This window comes from Capricornis sumatraensis, chromosome 13, assembly GCF_032405125.1.
Source record: "Capricornis sumatraensis isolate serow.1 chromosome 13, serow.2, whole genome shotgun sequence".
Classification (NCBI taxonomy): domain Eukaryota; kingdom Metazoa; phylum Chordata; class Mammalia; order Artiodactyla; family Bovidae; genus Capricornis; species Capricornis sumatraensis.
The window spans coordinates 28,293,104-28,312,457 of NC_091081.1; the positions used below are offsets into that span (position 1 = coordinate 28,293,104).

Below are 19,354 nucleotides of genomic sequence, written 5' to 3' on the forward strand. Positions count from 1 at the left end.
AGAGGTGGGGGAAGGTACCAATTAGCAGGCTGGGATTAGCAAATCCACAATAATACATATAAACTGGAATAAATACTACATAAAATATTACATATAAAAAATCCAAAACTACCTGCTGTACGGCAAGAGAGGTCGATTCTACACTCTGTAATAATCTAAATGAGAAAATAACGCAAAGATGAATAGGTACCTATAGAACTGAAAAGGATTCTCTACACCTACCAAAAACACTTTTTGAAACAACTCTCTAAATTAAAAAATTACATTAATTTAAAAAAAACAATAAGAATTGAGACACAATTTTTGGGTGTTTCTGCTGGCACATTCCACACGAATTTACATCCAAGAACACCACTTTCACCAGGCTGTGCTTTCTGTTGTAACTAGAGTTGGGCATGAAGAAATCATGCCTTGTGTCCATTTCCCCAGAGGGCAACTTTAAAAATCAATGCTTCTATGGGCATACAGCATTCACAAGGACTACGTGGCTGTAAAATGACACCCACTGTCACTAAATGTCCTGAAGAAGGTAATCAAAAAAGAAAACTCAATACACGGCCCACTTTAAAGGAGCCAATTGCAACAAGCCAATTTTATTATCACCGTTTAAATTAAAACAAGAGCACATGAAATGGTGCACAAACTTGCCAGTTTTCAAGAACCATGCAAATCCAAACTGCAATGAGGGCTCAGCTCATTCCAATCTGAATGGGCATCATCAATAAGTCTTCAAAAACTACTGGTGGGGAGGGCCTGGACAAAAGCAGAGCCTATAAGGCGACGGTGAGATGACACCATTAACAGTCCTGACACAGAACAGTAAGCAGGTGCCTTTAAAGGAAAATATGAGAAACCTGTGATCCAGCAGTCCCACACCAAGGGAGTATCCAGAGAATATTCGAAAAAGGACCATGCATCCTAAGCTGCACTGCATCACCAGTTATGACAGCAAAGGCCTGGAGGCAAACAAAGTGTCCACTGAGAATGAACGCATAGAGACAATTGTACAGGTCCTCCACGGTACATGACTCACCCATTAAACACAATGAAAAAAAAGCAACAATTACAGCAACCTACATGGAATTAGTTCTATCCATACTCAGATGGGTAATCAAAAAAAAAAAAAAAAGCCATATTACATGCTATCAGTTACAGGTGGATTCTGAAAAGTAACCAAAAAAACAACTGACCAAAGAGAAACAGTCACAAAATAGAAAATAAAATTACCATTAAGAAAGGGGAAAGATGTGGGCAAAATTAGGAAGCTGTAGGAACAAATAGAAATCATTATATATAAAATACATAAGGAAGTTTGGATTAACAAATAGAAAATATTACATATAAAATATATAATCAACAAGGACCTAGGTATACCAAGGGAGGTCAACTCAACATTCTGTAATAACCTCTATGGAAAATAGTTTGAAGATCAATAGGTATAAGTATATAGGTAAATATAAAATTTTCTGCACACATCCGACATTGTGCATCATTGTTATGTCCCAAAAAACATAAACATTGAATTTAAAAAAGAAGTCACAAGACACAAGTTTTGGGATGCTGGCTTCTGGCACACCTCATCCTATTTTCTAACTTCAAACCACCACGTCCACTGAGGCTCTGGATGCCAGAGTACCCAAAGTGGGCTGCCGCCGTGTGGTCATATCCTGCAACAGCAACTTGAAAATTTTTAAACTTAAGGGAATGGCTACACACACCATCGAAAAAGCAAGAGAGTTCCAGAAAAACATCTATTTCTGCTTTATGGACTATGCCAAAGTCTTTGACTGTGTGGATCACAATTAACTGTGGAAAATTCTGAAAGAGATCGGAATACCAGACCACCTGACCTGCCCCTTGAGAAATCTCTATGCAGGTCAGGAAGCAACAGTTAGAACTGGACATGGAACAACAGACTGGTTCCAAATAGGAAAAGGGGTGCATCAAGGCTGTATATTGTCACCCTGCTTACTTAACTTATGTGCAGAGTACATCATGAGAAACGCTGGACTGGAAGAAACACAAGCTGGAATCAAGATTGCCGGGAGAAATATCCAGAACCTCAGATATGCAGATGACACCACCGTTATGGCAGAAAGTGAAGAGGAACTCAAAAGCCTCTTGATGAAAGTGAAAGAGGAGAGTGAAAAAGTTGGCTTAAAGCTCAACATTCAGGAAACGAAGATCATGGCATCTGGTCCCATCACTTCATGGGAAATAGATGAGGAAACAGTGGAAACAGTGTCAGACTTTATTTTGGGGGGCTCCAAAATAACTGCAGATGGTGACTGCAGCCATGAAATTAAAAGAGGCTTACTCCTTGGAAGAAAAGCTATGACCAACCTAAATAGCATATTCAAAAGCAGAGACATTACTTTGCCAACAAAGGTCCGTCTAGTCAAGGCTATGGTTTTTCCTGTGGTCATGTATGGATGTGAGAGTTGGACTGTGAAGGCTGAGCACCGAAGAATTGATGCTTTTGAACTGTGGTGTTGGAGAAGACTCTTGAGAGTCCCTTAGACTGCAAGGAGATCCAACCAGTCCATTCTAAAGGAGATCAGCCCTGGGATTTCTTTGGAAGGAATGATTCTGAAGCTGAAACTCCAGTACTTCGGCCACCTCATGTGAAGAGCTGACTCCTTGGAAAAGACTCTGATGCTGGGAGGGATTGGGGGCAGGAAGAAAAGGGGATGACAGAGGATGAGATGGCTGGATGGCATCACCAACTCGATGGACATGAGTTTGGGTGAACTCTGGGCGTTGGTGATGGACAGGGAGGCGTGGCATGCTGTGATTCATGGGGTCGCAAAGAGTCGGACACAACTGAGTGACTGAACTGAACACACACCAGTATTCTTCCCTGGAGAATTTCATGCACAGAGAAGCCTGGCGGGCTACAGTCCGTGTGTTGCAAAGAGTTGGACACGACAGAAACTAACACATACATTCAGGAAACAGGGCTTCCCTTCCTTGTTGGCTCACACAGTCAAGAATCTGACTGCAATGTGGGAGACTTGGGTTCCACACCTGGCTCAGGAAGATCCCATGGAGAAGGGAATGGTTACCCACTCCAATATTCTTGCCTGGAGAATGCCATGGACAGAGGAGCCTGGCGGGCCACAGTCCACGGGATGGCAAAGAGTCAGACACAGCTGAGCAACTAACACCTTTACTTTAGGTGGAGAAAAAAGGACACTTGCAAATGCCTGTGTGATATATAAACAGCCACAGATATAACAATAGGGAACTGACTTTAAAAGGTAAAAACAGAGCTACCATTGACTTCGGAGTCCAATCCTAATAGAAGATTTGAAAACAACCAGACTTTGAAACATGCACCCAGATGTGCACTTACAATAGTCACCTGCTTGGAGCACCTAAAAGACCCAAGGACAGAAGAATGCTAAAGAAGAAGGGGGGCACGTCCATGATGGCACACTACTCCATCACGAAGAAGAACAGACACATGTATCTGTATGGCTGAGTCCCTTCGCTGTACACTTGAAACTATCACAACCTGTTAATCGGCTATACCCCAACAAATGATTTTGGGGTTAAAAATACAAATTAAAATGTTAATAAAATAAAGAAAATAAAAAATGAAATTAGATGCTCAGTTTGAATGCTTGAAAAAAGATAAAGAACGCGACAGTGTCTACTATAGCAGCATACATGGACTTAAGTGTAATCCTACTGAGTGACGTCAGTCAAAAAGCAACAACAAATTTCACTTATCTGTGGAATCTGAAAACTGATGCCCATGAACCGCCTGACAATAGAAAAACAGATTCACAAAACTAGAAAACAAAGTCATTGTCACCGGAAGGGAAATGTGAGACGAGGAATTGGCAGGTAGGATTAACCAATCCACAGTAATGCATATAAAATAGGTGGTCAACAAGGACCTGCAGCTGAGCAAGGGAGGTCTACACAACATTCCGTAGGAACCTATATGAAAAAAGAACCCAAACATATATATACATATAACAGAAAAACATTCTCTACACACAACCAACTCAACATTTTAAAACAAATTTCTCCTTTAAAAAATAAAAATTAAACTAATTAAAAAACAGTAATTAATGAGACATGAGCCTAGGGGTGTTTGTGCTGGCACCCTCCACACTAATTTATGTGCCAGGAACACCACTACCACTAAAGGTCTGCCTTCTGTAGTAACTAGAGTTGGCCAAAGAATTGATGCTTTTAAACTGTGGTGTTGAAGAAGACTCTTGAGAGTCCCTTGGACAGCAAGGAGATCAAACAGTTAATCCTAAATGAAATCAGTCCTGAATATTCATTGAAAGAACTGATGCTGTAGCTCCAATACTTTGGCAACCTGATGCAAAGAAATGACTCTTTGGAAAAGACTCTGATTCTGGGAAAGATTGAAGGCAGGAAGAGAAGGGGATGACAGTGGATGGCCTCACTGACTCGATGGACATGAATTTGAGCGAGCCCTGGGAGCTGGCGATGGACAGGGAAGCCTGGCGTGCTGCAGTCCATGGGGTCTCAAAGAGTCCAACACGACTGAGTAAATGAACTGAACTGAACTGAATAGTTGGGCATGAAGAAATCCTGCCCCCTTGTGGCCATTTTCCAAAACAACAACTTCAAAATCAATAACCTATGGGCATGCAATATTCACAAGAACTACAGGGCTGTAAATAATACCTTCTGTCACTAAATGTCCTGAAGTAGGTAATCGAAAGAAAAAAAATTTAACTTCTGATCGACTGTCAAGGAATCAACTTCAATAAGTCAATTTATTTCCACTGATAAGAAATAGAAAAGAGCATATGAAATGGTACACAAATTCACCAGTCCTTAGAGACATGCAAGTCAAAGCTACAACAAGGGCTCCACCACCAAAGTCTCAATGGCCATCATCAATAAGTCTTCAAAGGATCCATGGTAAAGAGGACCTGGAAAAAAGGAAAACTTCCTAAGGTGCAGGTGGGATGAAATGGGTGCACTCTCTTTAGAGAACAGGATGCAGGTGCCTTTAAAGGAAAACTAGAGTTACGTATGATCCAGCCATCCCATGCCTATAAGAATATCCAGGGAGAACCAGAATTCAAAGAGAAACATGCCTCCAAAGCTGCACTTTATCACCAGTTACAAGAGCAAAGACCTGGAAACCAATAAAGTTTCCATCAAGAGACAAATGCATTAAAGAGGAAGAGATACACGTCCACAATGGAATGAGGCTCAGCCATGAAACAGAAGGATAATACTGAAGAAGCAACCCACACGGACCTAGTTCTAAGCATACAGAGATGTGTTACTCAGAAAAAATGGACAGATATCATATGATATCACTTATAGGTGAAATCTAAAAATTAATACCAAGAAGCCAACTGACCGAAGACAGAGAGACTCACAACAGTCAAAAATAAAATTATCAATAACCAAGGGGAAAGACGTGGGTAGTAATAAATGAGGAAATTGGGATTAACAACAGAAACTATTACATACAAAACACATAACCAACAAGGACTTCAGTATACCAAGAGAAGTCTAATCAACATCCTGTAATAATCTCTATGAGATAAGAATTTAAACATCGATAGGGCTTCCCTGGTAGCTCAGCTGGTAAAGAATCTGCCTGCAGTGCAAGGGACCTGGGTTCGATCCCTGGGTTGGGAAGATCCCCTGGCGAAGTGGAAGGCTGCCCACTCCAGTATTCTGGCCTGGAGAATTCCATGGACTGTACAGTCCATGGGGTCACAAAGAGTTGGACACAACTGAGTGACTTTCACTTTCAGACATATGTATATGTGCAAATGGAAAAGATTCTGCACACATACAACACAGAGAACACTGTAATTCACTGTTTATTAAAGCAGAATTACACAGTAAACTAAAAAAAAAAAAAGTAGTGACAACACTCAAGCTTTGGGGTGTTGCTTCTGGCAACACCGATGTGCAACCCCAAAACACAACTTTCACTGAACCTCTGTGTCCAAGGGTAGGCAGAGTTGGCTTTGAAGCCAACTTTCCTGTGCTGTTTCCACAAAAACAACTTGAAAACTGTTGCTTAGGGGACTTAATATTCAAAAGGGCAGCTGGGCTACAAGATACCTGTCCTCAAAAGTTTTCAGTGAGTAATTATTCTAAAAGATATCTTTACAAAGGGCAGAGTGTCATCAAGGCAATATGAAAAGGCAGAGACAACTGACACTATTTAAAAAAAAAAAAGCACATGAAATGATGCACAAAATCACCAATTATTGGAGACATGCAAATCAAGATCATAACGAGGGATCACCTCCAGGCGGTGAGAATGACCACCGTCAAGATGTCTGCAAACAACACATGCTAGGCTGGGGATGGAGAAAAGGAACCTTCTTATGCTGCTGCTGCTGCGAAGTCGCTTCCGCCGTGTCTGACTCCATGCGACCCCAGAGACGGCAGCCCACCAGGCTCCCCCGTCCCTGGGATTCTCCAGGCAAGAACACTGGAGTGGGTTGCCATTTCCTTCTCCAATGCATGAAAGTGAAAAGTGAAAGTGAAGTCGCTCAGTCCTGTCCGACCCTGAGCGACCCCATGGACTGCAGCCCACCAGGCTCCTCCGTCCGTGGGATTTTCCAGGCAAGAGTGCTGGAGTGGGGTGCATCGCCTTCTCCGCTTATGTTGCTAGTGGTATGTAAATGGTAACAGCCACGATACAGAACAATGAAACTGTAAAAGCAGAGCTACCATATATTCCAGCAGTCCCACTGCCAACGGGATAATCAAAGACAACCAGAATTCCTAAAAGAATCTTGCGCCCACAACTGAACTACAGCATCACGGCAAACAGCCAAGGCCTGGAAGCAACTAAAATGCCCAAAGACAGATGAACGCATACAGAAGAAGCGGTGCATCTCCACAATGGCACAGTATGCAATCCAGAAGAAAACGAGACAAAGCCAGCTATAGCAAAATACATGGAGCTCGTTGTAATTATACTGAATGACATTGGTCAGGAAAGAAAGAGACAAATATCATTTCACAGTAGAGTCTGAAAATTCATGCCCATAAACTAACTGAAGAAAAGAGACCAGATTCACAAAATTAGAAAACAAAATTAGAGTTACCAGAGGGAATGGTGGGTGAAGATATCCATTAGGAGGTTGGGGTTAACAAATCCACAATAATATATATAAAATAGGTAATCAACAAGGACCTGCTGCTGAGCAAGGGAGGTCAACACAACACTCTGTAATAACCTATAGAAGAAAAGAACTCAAAGATGAGTAGATACATACAGAACTGAAAAGAATTCGGTGAGAAATGCTGGGCTGGAAGAAACACAAGCTGGAATCAAGATTGCTGGGAGAAATATCCAGAACCTCAGATATGCAGATGACACCACCCTTATGGCAGAAAGTGAAGAGGAACTCAAAAGCCTCATGATGAAAGTGAAAGAGGAGAGTGAAAAAGTTGGCTTAAAGCTCAACATTCAGAAAATGAAGATCATGGCATCTGGTCCCATCACTTCATGGGAAATAGATGGGAAAACAGTGTCAGACTTTATCTTTTGGGGCTCCAAAATCACTGCAGATGGTGATTGCAGCCATGAAACTAAACGACACTTACTCCTTGGAAGAAAAGTTATGACCAACCTAGATAGCATATTCAAAAGCAGAGACATTACTTTGCCAACAAAGGTCCATCTAGTCAAGGCTATGGTTTTTCCAGTGGTCATGTATGGATGTGAGAGTTGGACTGTGAAGAAAGCTGAGCACCGAAGAATTGATGCGTTTGAACTGTGGTGTTGGAGAAGACTCTTGAGAGTCCCTTGGACTACAAGGAGATCCAACCAGTCCATTCTAAAGGAGATCAGCCCTGGGATTTCTTTGGAAGGAATGATGCTAAAGCTGAAACTTCAGTACTTTGGCCACCTCATGGGAAGAGTTGACTCACTGGAAAACACTCTGATGCTGGGAGGGATTGGGGGCAGGAGGAGAAGGGGACAACAGAGGATGAGATAGCTGGATGGCATCACTGACCCGATGGAGGTGAGTCTGAGTGAACTCCGGGAGTTGGTGATGGACAGGGAGGCCTGGCGTGCTGTAATTCATGGGGTCGCAAAGAGTCAGACACGACTGAGTGACTGAACACCTACAAAAAAACACTTTACAAAACAACTTACTAAATTTCAAACTAAAAGTTAAATATATTGAAAAAAACAAGTATTGAGACACAAGCTTATGGTTGTTTCTGCTGGCACATTCCCTACAAATTAACACCCAGGAACACCACTGCCTCTAGGTTCTGCTTTCTCTAGTTACTAGAGTTGGGCATGAAGAAATCCTGCCTCCTTGAGGCCATTTTCCCAAACAGCAAATTTAAATCAATGCTCTGGGCACACAACATTCACAAGGATTGCACAGCTATAAATGACACGTGCTGTCACTAAACGTCCTAAATAAGGTGATCGAAAAAAAAAAATCCAATACATGGCCCACTTTCAAAGAGCCAATATTACAAGACAATTTCATTACCGATGTTTAAAAAAAAGAACATATGAAATGATGCACAAAATTACCAGTTCTTAGAGCTATGCAAATCTACAACAAGGGTTGATCTCACCAGTCTAAATGGCCATCATCAATAAATATTTGAAGAAGGCTGGTAGAAAGGGCTTGGAGAAAAGCACAGCCTCCTAAGGTAATGGTGAGACCAAACTGGTAAGAACAGTTATGCAGGTGCCTTTAAAGGAAAATAAGAGCAACCTATAATCCAGCAGTCCCACGCCTAAGGGAATATCTGAAGAAAACCAGAATTTGAAAAAGGAACATTGATCTAAAGCTGCACTGCATCACCAGTTACAGCAGCAAAGACCTGCAGGTAAAGTGTCCATCAAGAATGAATTCACCAGGAGACAGCTGTCCGGGTCTACAATGGTATATGACTCACCCATTAAATAGGATTAAAAAACAAAAAACCAGGTGCAGCTTCCTACATGGGTACAGTTAACTAAAAAAACAAAAACAAAAACAAAGGTCACATGATATCTCTTACACATGGGATCTAAAATACAACCAAGAAAACCACTGACCAAGAGAAACAGTTACCAAGTAGAAAGTAAAATTATCACTAAGAAAGGAGAACAATGCGGGGAAGGAGTAAATTAGAGAAACACATAGAAATCACTATCTATAAAATACATGAGGAAGTTTGTATTAACATAGAAACTATTTCATTTAAAATATGTAATCAACCTGGTATACGAAGGGAGGTCAACTCAACATTCTGTAATAACCTCTAGGGAAAATAACTTGATCAATAGTTATAGATATGTAAATATAAAAGTTTCTGTACACATCCAACATTATACAACATTGTCACGCCCCAAAACACTAAACACTGAATTTAAAAAAAAAAAAAGATGCGGCAAGACACAAGTTTTGGGGTGTTGCTTTTGGTATGAGTCTAATTTCCAACCCCAAACCAAGATGTCTACTGAGGCTCTGGTTGCCAGAGTACACAGTTGGGCTTGGGGAAATGCTGCCACCTTGTGGACGTCGCCCACAACACCAACTACAACCTTAAGGAGAAGGGAACGACTACCCACTCACTCCAGTATTCTTGCCTGGGGAATTTCATGCACAGAGGAGCTGGAGAAATTCAGTCCACGGGTCGCAAAGAGTCGGACACATCTGAGCAACTAACACACACCACAGGAAATTGGGTGTCCCTGGTGACTGGGACAGTAAAGAATCTGCCTGAAATGCAGGAGGCCTGAGTTCCACACCTGGGTCAAGGTAGATCCCCTAGAGATGGGAATGGCTATCCACTCCAATATTCCTGCCTGGAGAATTCCTTGGACAGAGGATCCTTGTGGGCTACATTTCACGGGGTGACCTGGAGTCACACAACTGAGCGACTAACACTTTCGCTTTAAGGGACTAACATTCCCAACGGTGGCTGGGCTGTAAGGTGAAAGTGAAAGTGAAGTCGCCCAGTCGTGTCTGACTCTTTGCGACCCCATGGACTGTAGCCTACCGGGCTTCTCCATCCGTGGGATTTTCCAGGCAAGAGTATTGGAGTGGGTTGCCAAGGTATCAGTCCTCAAAAACCCCCCTAGGTAAGTATTCTAAAAAATTTTCCTTATAAAGGGCTGAATTTCATCAAGGCAATATCAAGAGGTAGAAACTACTCACACTTTTTTTTTTTTAAAGCACATGAAATGACACACAAACCCCACAAATTATTAGACATGGAAATAAAAATTACAATAAGGGGTCACATTGCAGTGTCAAAATGGCCATCATCAAAATGTCCACAAACAATAAATGCAAGAGAGGGGGTGAAGAAAAGGGCCTGTGGTATATAAACTTAACAGGCACCAGAGATAACAATAGGAAACTGTCTTTAAAAAGTAAAAACAGAGCTACCATCGATTTCACAGCCCCATCCTAACAGCACATTTGAAAACAACCAGATTTCTATAAGAAATGTGCACCCAAACGTGCACTGCAGCAGCACCTGCAGTCGCCACCAGCTGGAAGCAACTAAAATGCCCAAGGACAGATGAATGCTAAAGAAGAAAGGGTATGTGTCCACAATGGCATAATATCCAGTCACGAAAAATAATATGTATGACTGAGTTCCTTCACTGTACACCTGAAACTGTCACAAATTGTTAATCAGTTATATCCCAATACAAAATGCTTTGGGGGTTAAAAAGCTAGATAAATAAGTTTGATTTAAATAAAGAAAATAAAAATAAAATTAGATGTTCTGTTCGAATGCTTAAAAAAAAAGAGAATGAGAATGAGACAATGTCTACTGCAGAAACAGACGTGAACCTAGGTCTAATATGCTGAGTGATATCGGTGAGATCATCAAAAGGACCTACTATAGAGCAAGGGAGGTCTACACTACACTCGGCAACAACCCATGTGGGAAAAGAAGCCAAAGAGGAACAGATACACAGAGAGCTGGAGAAGATTCTCTACACAACTAAACACATTTTTTAAATAATAAATTAAAAAACAAAAATTAAATTAATAAAAAAACAAATATTGAGACACAGCTTATGAGTGTGCTAGTACATTCCACAAGAATTCACACTCAAGAACACCACTCCCACTAGCCTCTTTCTGTAGTAGAGTTGGGCATAAAGAAATCCTGCCTCCTTGTGGGCTTTTTCCCAAACAGCAACTTTAAAATCAACGCTCATGGGCACACAACATTCAGACAGCATGCGCAAATGACACATACTGTCACTAAATGTCCTGAAGAAAGTAATCAAAAAAATTCAACACATGGCCCACTTTCAAGGAGCCAATTTCAACAAGTCATTTTATTAACACTTTGCTTTTTTCAAAAAAAAATTTTTTTTTAATTTGCCAGTTTTTAGGGCCATGCAAATCCATACTACGATGAGGGCTCACCTCATCCCAATCTGAATGGGCATCATCAATAAGTCTTCGAAGAATACTGGTGGAGAGGGCCTGGACAAAAGCAGAGCCTAAAAGGCGACGGTGAGATGACACTGGAAAAGTCCTGACACAGACCAGTATGCAGCTGCCTTTAAAGGAAAATATGAGAAACCTGTGATCCAGCAGTCCCACACCAAGGGAGTTTCCGGAAAAAAACAGAATTCAAAAAAGGAACATGTATCCAAAGCTGCACTGCATCACCAGTTACAGCAGCAAAGGCCTGCAGGCAGCGTCCATCGAGAATGAATGCACAGACAGTGGTACAGGTCCACAGTGGTACCTGACTCACCCGTTAAACAGAATGAAAAATACCAACTACAGCAACCGACATGTTGAAACTCCAATAATTTGGCCACCTGACGTGAAGAACTGACTCAATGGAAAAGACCCTGATGCTGGGAAAGATTGAGGGCAAGAGGAGAAGGGGACGACCGAGGATGAGATGGCTGGATGGCATCACTGACTCGATGGACGTGAGTCTGGGTGAACTCCGGGAGTTGGTGATGGACAGGGAGGCCTGGCGTGCTGCGATTCATGGGGTCGCAGAGAGTCGGACACAACTGAGCGGCTGAACTGAACACAGAAGTAGTTCTAACCATACTCAGAGAGCTAACTCAAAAAAAAAAAAAAAGATATCACATGATATCACTCAAAGGTGGATTCTGAAAATTAACCAAGAAAAGCAACTTATCAAAGAGAAACAGAGTCACAAAATAAAATCATCATATGGGGAAGGGGTAAACTAGGAAGTTGGTTTAACAAATAAAAACCATTACATGTAAAATACATAAGGATGTTTAGATTAACAAATAAAAATTATTACATATAAAATATACAATCAACAAGGACCTAGGTATACCAAGGGAGATCAACCCAGCATTCTGTGATAACCTCTATGGAAAATAATTTGAAGATCAATAGATATATGTATATGTGTAAATATAACAGTTTTGTACACATCCAGCTTTGCACATCACTGTTACACCCAATAAAACCTAAACATTGAATTAGAAAAGAAAGAAGTGACAAGACACACATTTTGGGGTGTTGTTTCTGGCACATTTTGGTCTAATTGCCAACCCCAAATCATGATGTCCACTGAGGCTCTGTTTGCCCCAGAACCGAGTTGCGGTTTGGAAAATGCTGCCACCTTGTGGCTATATTCCGCAACAGTTCAGTTCAGTTCAGTGGCTCAGTCGCATCTGACTCTTTGCGACCCCATGAATCGCAGCACGCCAAGCCTCCCTGTCCATCACCATCTCCCGGAGTTCACCCAGACTCACGTCCATCGAGTCCGTGATGCCATCCAGCCATCTCATCCTCAGTTGTCCCCTTCTCCTCCTGCCCCCAATCCCTCCCAGCATCAGAGTGTTTTCCAATGAGTCAACTCTTCTCATGAGGTGGCCAAAGTACTGGAGTTTCAGCTTTAGCATCAGTCCTTCCAAAGAAATCCCAGGGCTGATCTCCTTCAGAATGGACTGGTTGGATCTCCTTGCAGTCCAAGGGAGCATCAATTCTTTGGTGCTCAGCCTTCTTCACAGTCCAACTCTCACATCCATACATGACCACTGGAAAAACCATAGCCTTGACTAGACGGACCTTAGTCGGCAAAGTAATGTCTCTGCTTTTGAATATGCTATCTAGGTTGGTCATAACTTTTCTTCCAAGGAGTAAGCGTCGTTTAGTTTCATGGCTGCAATCACCATCTGCAGTGATTTTGGAGCCCCCAAAAATAAAGTCTGACGCTGTTTCCACTGTTTCCCCATCTATTTCCCATGAAGTGATGGCACCAGGTACATGATCTTCGTTTTCTGAATGTTGAGCTTTAAAGCCAACTTTTTCACTCTCCTCTTTCACTTTCATCAAGAGGCTCTTTAGTTCCTCTTCACTTTCTGCCATAAGGGTGGTGTCATCTGCATATCTGAGGTTATTGATATTTCTCCCAGCAATCTTGATTCCAGCTTGTGTTTCTTCCAGTCCAGCATTTCTCATGATGTACTCTGCATAGCAGTTAAATAAGCAGGGTGACAATACACAGCCTTGACAGCAACTTGAAAATTGTTACAGAGAAGGGAATGGCTACACAATCCAATGTTCTTACCCGGAGAATTCCGTGGAGAGTGAAGCCTGGCAGGTTTGAGTCAAAGGGTCACAAAAAGTCGGACACAACTGAGCAACTAACACACCCACACAGGAAACTGGGTTTCCCTGGTGTCTCAAACTGTAAAGGAATGGGCCTGCAAAGCGGGACAGCCTGTTTCCATACCTGGGTTAGGAAGATCCCGTGGAGAAGGGGAAGTGTTACACACTCCAATATTCTAGCCTGGAGAATTCCATGGACAGAGGAGCCTGGAGGGCTACATCACATGGGATTACAAGAATTGAACACAACTAAGCGACTAACACTTGCACTTTACGAGGACTAACATTCACAAGGATGACTGGACTTAAGATATGAGCCCTCAAAAACTGTCTAGGGTAAGTATTCTAAAAATATATATATATATATTTTTTTAACAAAGGGCTGTATTTCATAAGACAATATCACAAGGTAGATACTACTCACATGATTTTTTTTTAAAGCACATGAAATGATGCACAAAGTCACAAATTATTAAAGACATGGAAATCAAAACTACAATGAGGAATCACAGTCAAAACTACCATCATCAAAATGTCCACAAATAATAAATGCTAGAGTAGCGGTGGAGAAAATGCCAGTGGCATGTAAATGGTAACAGCCACGAGACAGAACAGTAGGGAACTGTCTTTAAAAGGTTGATGTATGGCAAAAACCATCACAGTATTGTAAAGTAATTATCCTCCCATTAAAATAAATTAATTTTTTTAAAAAGGTAAAAACAGAGCTACCATAGATTTGAGAGTCTGATCCTAACAGGATATTCAAACAGAACCAGACTTCTAAAAGAAACTGGCACCCAAATGTCCACTACAGCAGCATTTACAGTAGCCAAAATAATAGTTATGAATAATAACTAAATTAATTTAAAAACAGTAAGTGATGAGACCCAAGATCAGGGGTGTTTGTGCTGGCACGTTCCACACTAATCTACACCCAGAAACACCATGACCACTATGGCTCTGCTTTCCGTGGTAACTAGTTGGGTATGAAGAAATCCTGCCGCATTGTGGCTGTTTTCCAAAATAGCAAGTTTAAAATCAGTGCTTATTGGGCATGCAATAGTCACAAGAGTTTCAGAGTTGTAATGATAACCTTCTGTCAATAAATGTCCTGAAGTAGGCCATCCAAAAAAATTCAACACGTGGTTGACTTTCAGGGAGCCAACTACAAGTCAATTTTATCATCACCATTTAGTTAAAGAAAAGAACACATGAAATGGTGCACAAATTCCCCTCTTCTTAGAGACAAGGAAATCAGAACTACAGTGAGGCCTCACAATGCCAAAGCCTTAATGGCCATCATCAATAAGTCTTCAAAGAATCCACAGTGGAGAGGGCCTGGAGAAAAGGAAAAGCTCCTAAGATGCAAGTGGGCTGAAACTGGCTGCACTCCCTGCATGTAGGTGCTTTTAAAGGAAAACTGGAGCTACCTACATGATCCACAGTTCCAGGCCTATGAGAAAATCCAGGGGAAACCAGAATTCAAAAAGGAACATGATCCAAAGCTGTACTGCACCACCAGTTACAAGGCCAAAGACCTAGAAGCCAACAAAGTTTACATGGAGAGATGAATGAATTAGGAAGAAGTGGCGTATGTCCACAATGGAACGAGACTCAGCCACGAAACAGAAGGAAATAATACCAGTTGCAGGAACCCACATGGACCTAGTTCTAAGCATACTGAGAGATGTTACTCAGAAAAAACAGATATATTTCACTTAAAGGTAAAATGTAAAAATTAATACCAAGAAACCAACTGACCAAAGACAGACAGACTCACAGCAGTCAAAAATATCATTACACAATATCATTACACAATATCAAAAATTATCATTACACAAGAGGAAAGATGCTGGGAAGGAATAAATGAGGAAACTGGGATTAACGAATAAAAACTATCATATACAAAATACATATAATCAACAAGGACTTGAGTATACCAAGCAACGTCTACTCAACATTCTGTAATAATCTCTATAAGAATTTGAAGATCAAGCAATATGTGTATATGTGCAAATGTAAAAGATTCTATACACACAGAACACCGTATATCACTGTTACTCAAAGAAAAACTATACATAAAACTAGAAAAAAAAAAAAAAGGAGACAACAAGATCCAAGCTTTGGGGTGTTGCTTCTGGCACAATCCAGTCCAAACCACGACTTCCACTGAGGCTCTGTTTGCTAAAGAAGGCCGAGTTGGGCTTCGAAGAAATGCTGCCGCCTTGTGGCTGTTTGACGCAAAAACAACTTGAAAACTGTTGCTTAGGGGACAATATTCAAAACAACCGCTAGACTGCAAGATAGCTGTCCTCAAAATTTTCAGTAAGTATTCTAAAAGAAATCTTTACAAAGGGCAAAGTGTCATTAAGACAATATGAAAAGGCAAGTACTACTGACACTAATTTTTTTTAAAATACATGAAATGATGTACAAAGTCACAAATTATTAGAGACATGGAAATCAGAAGGGATCACCATCTGGTGTTCGGAATGGCCATCATCAACATGTCTACAAACAATAAACGCTGGAGTAGGCATGGAGAAAAGGGGATCCTCTTACACTGCTAAGTAAGTAAGTGTTAGTCACTCAGTTGTGCCTGACTCTTTGTGACCCTATGGACTGTAGCCTGCCAGGCTCCTCTGTCCATGGGATTCTCCAGGAGTATGTGAATGATAATGGTACAATACAGAACTATGAAACTGTAAAAACAGAGCTACCATATACTTCATCAGTCCCACTCCTAACAGGATATTCATAGACAAACAGAATTCTTAAAAAAAAAAAAAAAAAAAACTTGCACCCAAATGTACCCTACAGTACTACTTCTAATTGCCCAAGACCTTGAAGCAAGAGAAATGTCCAAGGACAGATGAATGCATTAAGAAAGAGTGGTACATGTCCACAATGGCGTATTACTCCGTCATGAAAAAGAAAGAATGAGCCAATTCCTATCGCAGCAACATGCATGAAAGTAGCTGTCATCATACCGAGTGATGTAAGTCAGAAAAAAAAAGACATATCACATATTGGTGGAATCTGAACACTGATGCCCATGAACCAACTGACAAAAGAAAAATAGAGTCTCCAAATTAGAATACAAAATTATGGTTACCAGAAGGGAAAGGTGAGGGAAGGTATCAATTGGGAGATTGGGATGAACAAATCCACAATAATACACATAAAACAGGTAATCAACAAGGACCCGTTGTATAGCAAGGGAGTTCTACTCAATACCCTGTTGCTACCTATTTGAGTAAAGAATCTATATGTTGAACTAAAAAAGATTCTGTACACCTGTGATAAACACAACATATTAAATCAACTTTACTGCAGTAAAACATAAAAATCAGAGTGAATTTTAAAGAAGTAGTAGTGAGATCCACTGTACCTGAGTGTGATGAGAAAAACACTGTTTTGAGTGGTCCCTAGGCATTTTTCAGTATTTGTCCCTGCTCACACCAACAGTGTGGACATTTAGATAACCAGTGAGCTGAGGAGTCCCACCATAAATTCCTGGTTTGCTTTTCCCAGAGCACCTTTTAAAACAGCCACTTACAGGCAAGCCCTTAATAAGTTAGTGACCTCCACTCCAACCACCTTAAAGGTACTAGTGTGTCTGCTCCCTGCTTTCTCTCTCCTGTCTGCACGTGACCTGAGGCGGAGGACAGCCCCTCCCCTGGCTCATATTCTTCCCTGGCCTACACTTCTGAGACAGGTCAGTAAGAGACAACAGGCTAAACGTGGTAACATTCTAAGTCAATATTGTTTAGGGATAAACAAAGCTGTGGAACATGTATCCAGTGGATGAGTACTCAAGAAGCAGCAGCAGCTAACTACTGTCACACACAACATGGATGAACATCAAAGACATGATGCCAAGCAAAAGACACTAGACTCAAGACAGTATGCACAATCCTATTCACATAGAATTCTTTAGCAGGCGTATCTAATCTAACATGTAAAAAACAGAATATTACCTGCCAGGAGGGAAGGGACAGGTGACCAGATATGGACGCAAGGGAATTTTCTGTGACAACACAGGGGTGTGGTTACACATGTATGCTGCTGCTGCTAAGTCACTTCAGTCGTGTCCGACTCTGTGCGACCCCAGAGACAGCAGCCCACCAGGCTCCCCCGTCCCTGGGATTCTCCAGGCAAGAACACTGGAGTGGGTTGCCATTTCCTTCCCCAATGCGTGAAAGTGAAAAGTGAAAGTGAAGTCGCTTAGTCGTATGCTTCTGTCCAAATTCTGTAGCTTAGATTTGTGCATTCAATTTATGTAAATTTTAAAGAAAAAGAACCATATAAAATATATGTGGTGGGTGGGAAGTGGAACAAGTTATAGGTAATAGAGGATGACAGAATGTTGGTAATTTTGGAGCTGGGTGATGGCTAGATGGGAGTTTATTATTCTACTTTGTATTTTCTTGAAATTTCCATATTAAAGCTGAAAACAAAAAACCAAAGACATAATCCACAAGCCCTATGTTTATCTGATTCATCTAAAATACAATTACTCTGTCAAATTGCTGTAAAAATTTCTAGTCATTTACTCTCAATTTATATACGCAATTTGTTGCCATCCAGTTACACACTATCTGCGCCTGGCACCAGTTACCAGCCCACACCATCCAATGTCCTAATCTTTCTTTGCCTCATTTTTTCCTTCACCAAATAATAATAGTAATAGCAACAATATTTGCCTCAGAAGTTTTATGAGGATTAAATAATGAACTATGTAGAGTGTTTTGACCAGTGCCTGGACTATATAACTCTCCCAAGAGTATTAGCTACTATTCTCATTAATACAACCTGATACCATTTTTTTAAATTCCTTGGATCTATTTAGTCGCCAGTAATTAAATGGCAACTCAAGAGATGCAGAGTTTCCTCTCCTCAGAATGGGAGCCACTGAAGTTTCTGAGCAGAAAAGCCCTATAATATGAATTTTGCTTTAGAAAGAACATTCACATATCAGCCAGTCCTCTGGCATGCGCGGCTTAATGGGCTGAAATTGATGTGTTTTAAACATAGTATGTATGTTTCTAACTAGGGACATTGATTAGCATTTGTACAGAAAGCAGAAGCTTTTGTTTCAAAATGATACTTCTGCATGGCTCTCCTCAGGGGGAAGGTATCTGCATACACAGTATCTTAGGTAAGTTCATCTTCTGGTCTGGATCTAATCAGATGAAGCCTTCACCAAAATTAACTTAGGGCCAACATTGTTTCTACATTAATGATGACCTCAGGCAGACAAGCTTTTACGACCCTGTTATAACCAAGAAAGTATTAGGATAAGTATCTTCTTATACTCTCCTATCTAATAGAGACAGCCCACGTTCGACTGATGGTGCCTCAATTTTAGGGAACTAGCGGTATTGGAGAAGACTCTTGAGAGTCCCTTGGACTGCAAGGAGATCCAACCAGTCCATTCTGAAGGAGATCAGCCCTGGGATTTCTTTGGAAGAAATGATGTTAAAGCTGAAACTCCAGTACTTTGGCTACCTCATGCGAAGAGTTGACTCATTGGAAAAGACTCTGATGCTGGGAGGGATAGCGGGCAGGAGGAGAAGGGGACGAAAGAGGATGAGGTGGCTGGATGGCATCACCGACTTGATGGACGTGAGTCTGGGTGAACTCCGGGAGATGGTGATGGACGGGGAGGCCTGGCGTGCTGTGATTCATGGGGTCGCAAAGAGTCGGACGCGACTGAGCGACTGAACTGAGTAACCTAAAAACGAGTCTGCTTATTCTACGAGTAACTATTT

The 19,354-nt window shown here is 41.3% G+C and overlaps 1 protein-coding gene across 1 annotated transcript in view; it reads right to left on the minus strand.

Annotated features, from left to right (window-relative positions):
* FIG4 (FIG4 phosphoinositide 5-phosphatase) overlaps positions 1-19,354 on the minus strand; it is a 181,126-nt gene that overhangs the window by 161,137 nt on the left and 635 nt on the right. The window lies entirely within an intron of this gene.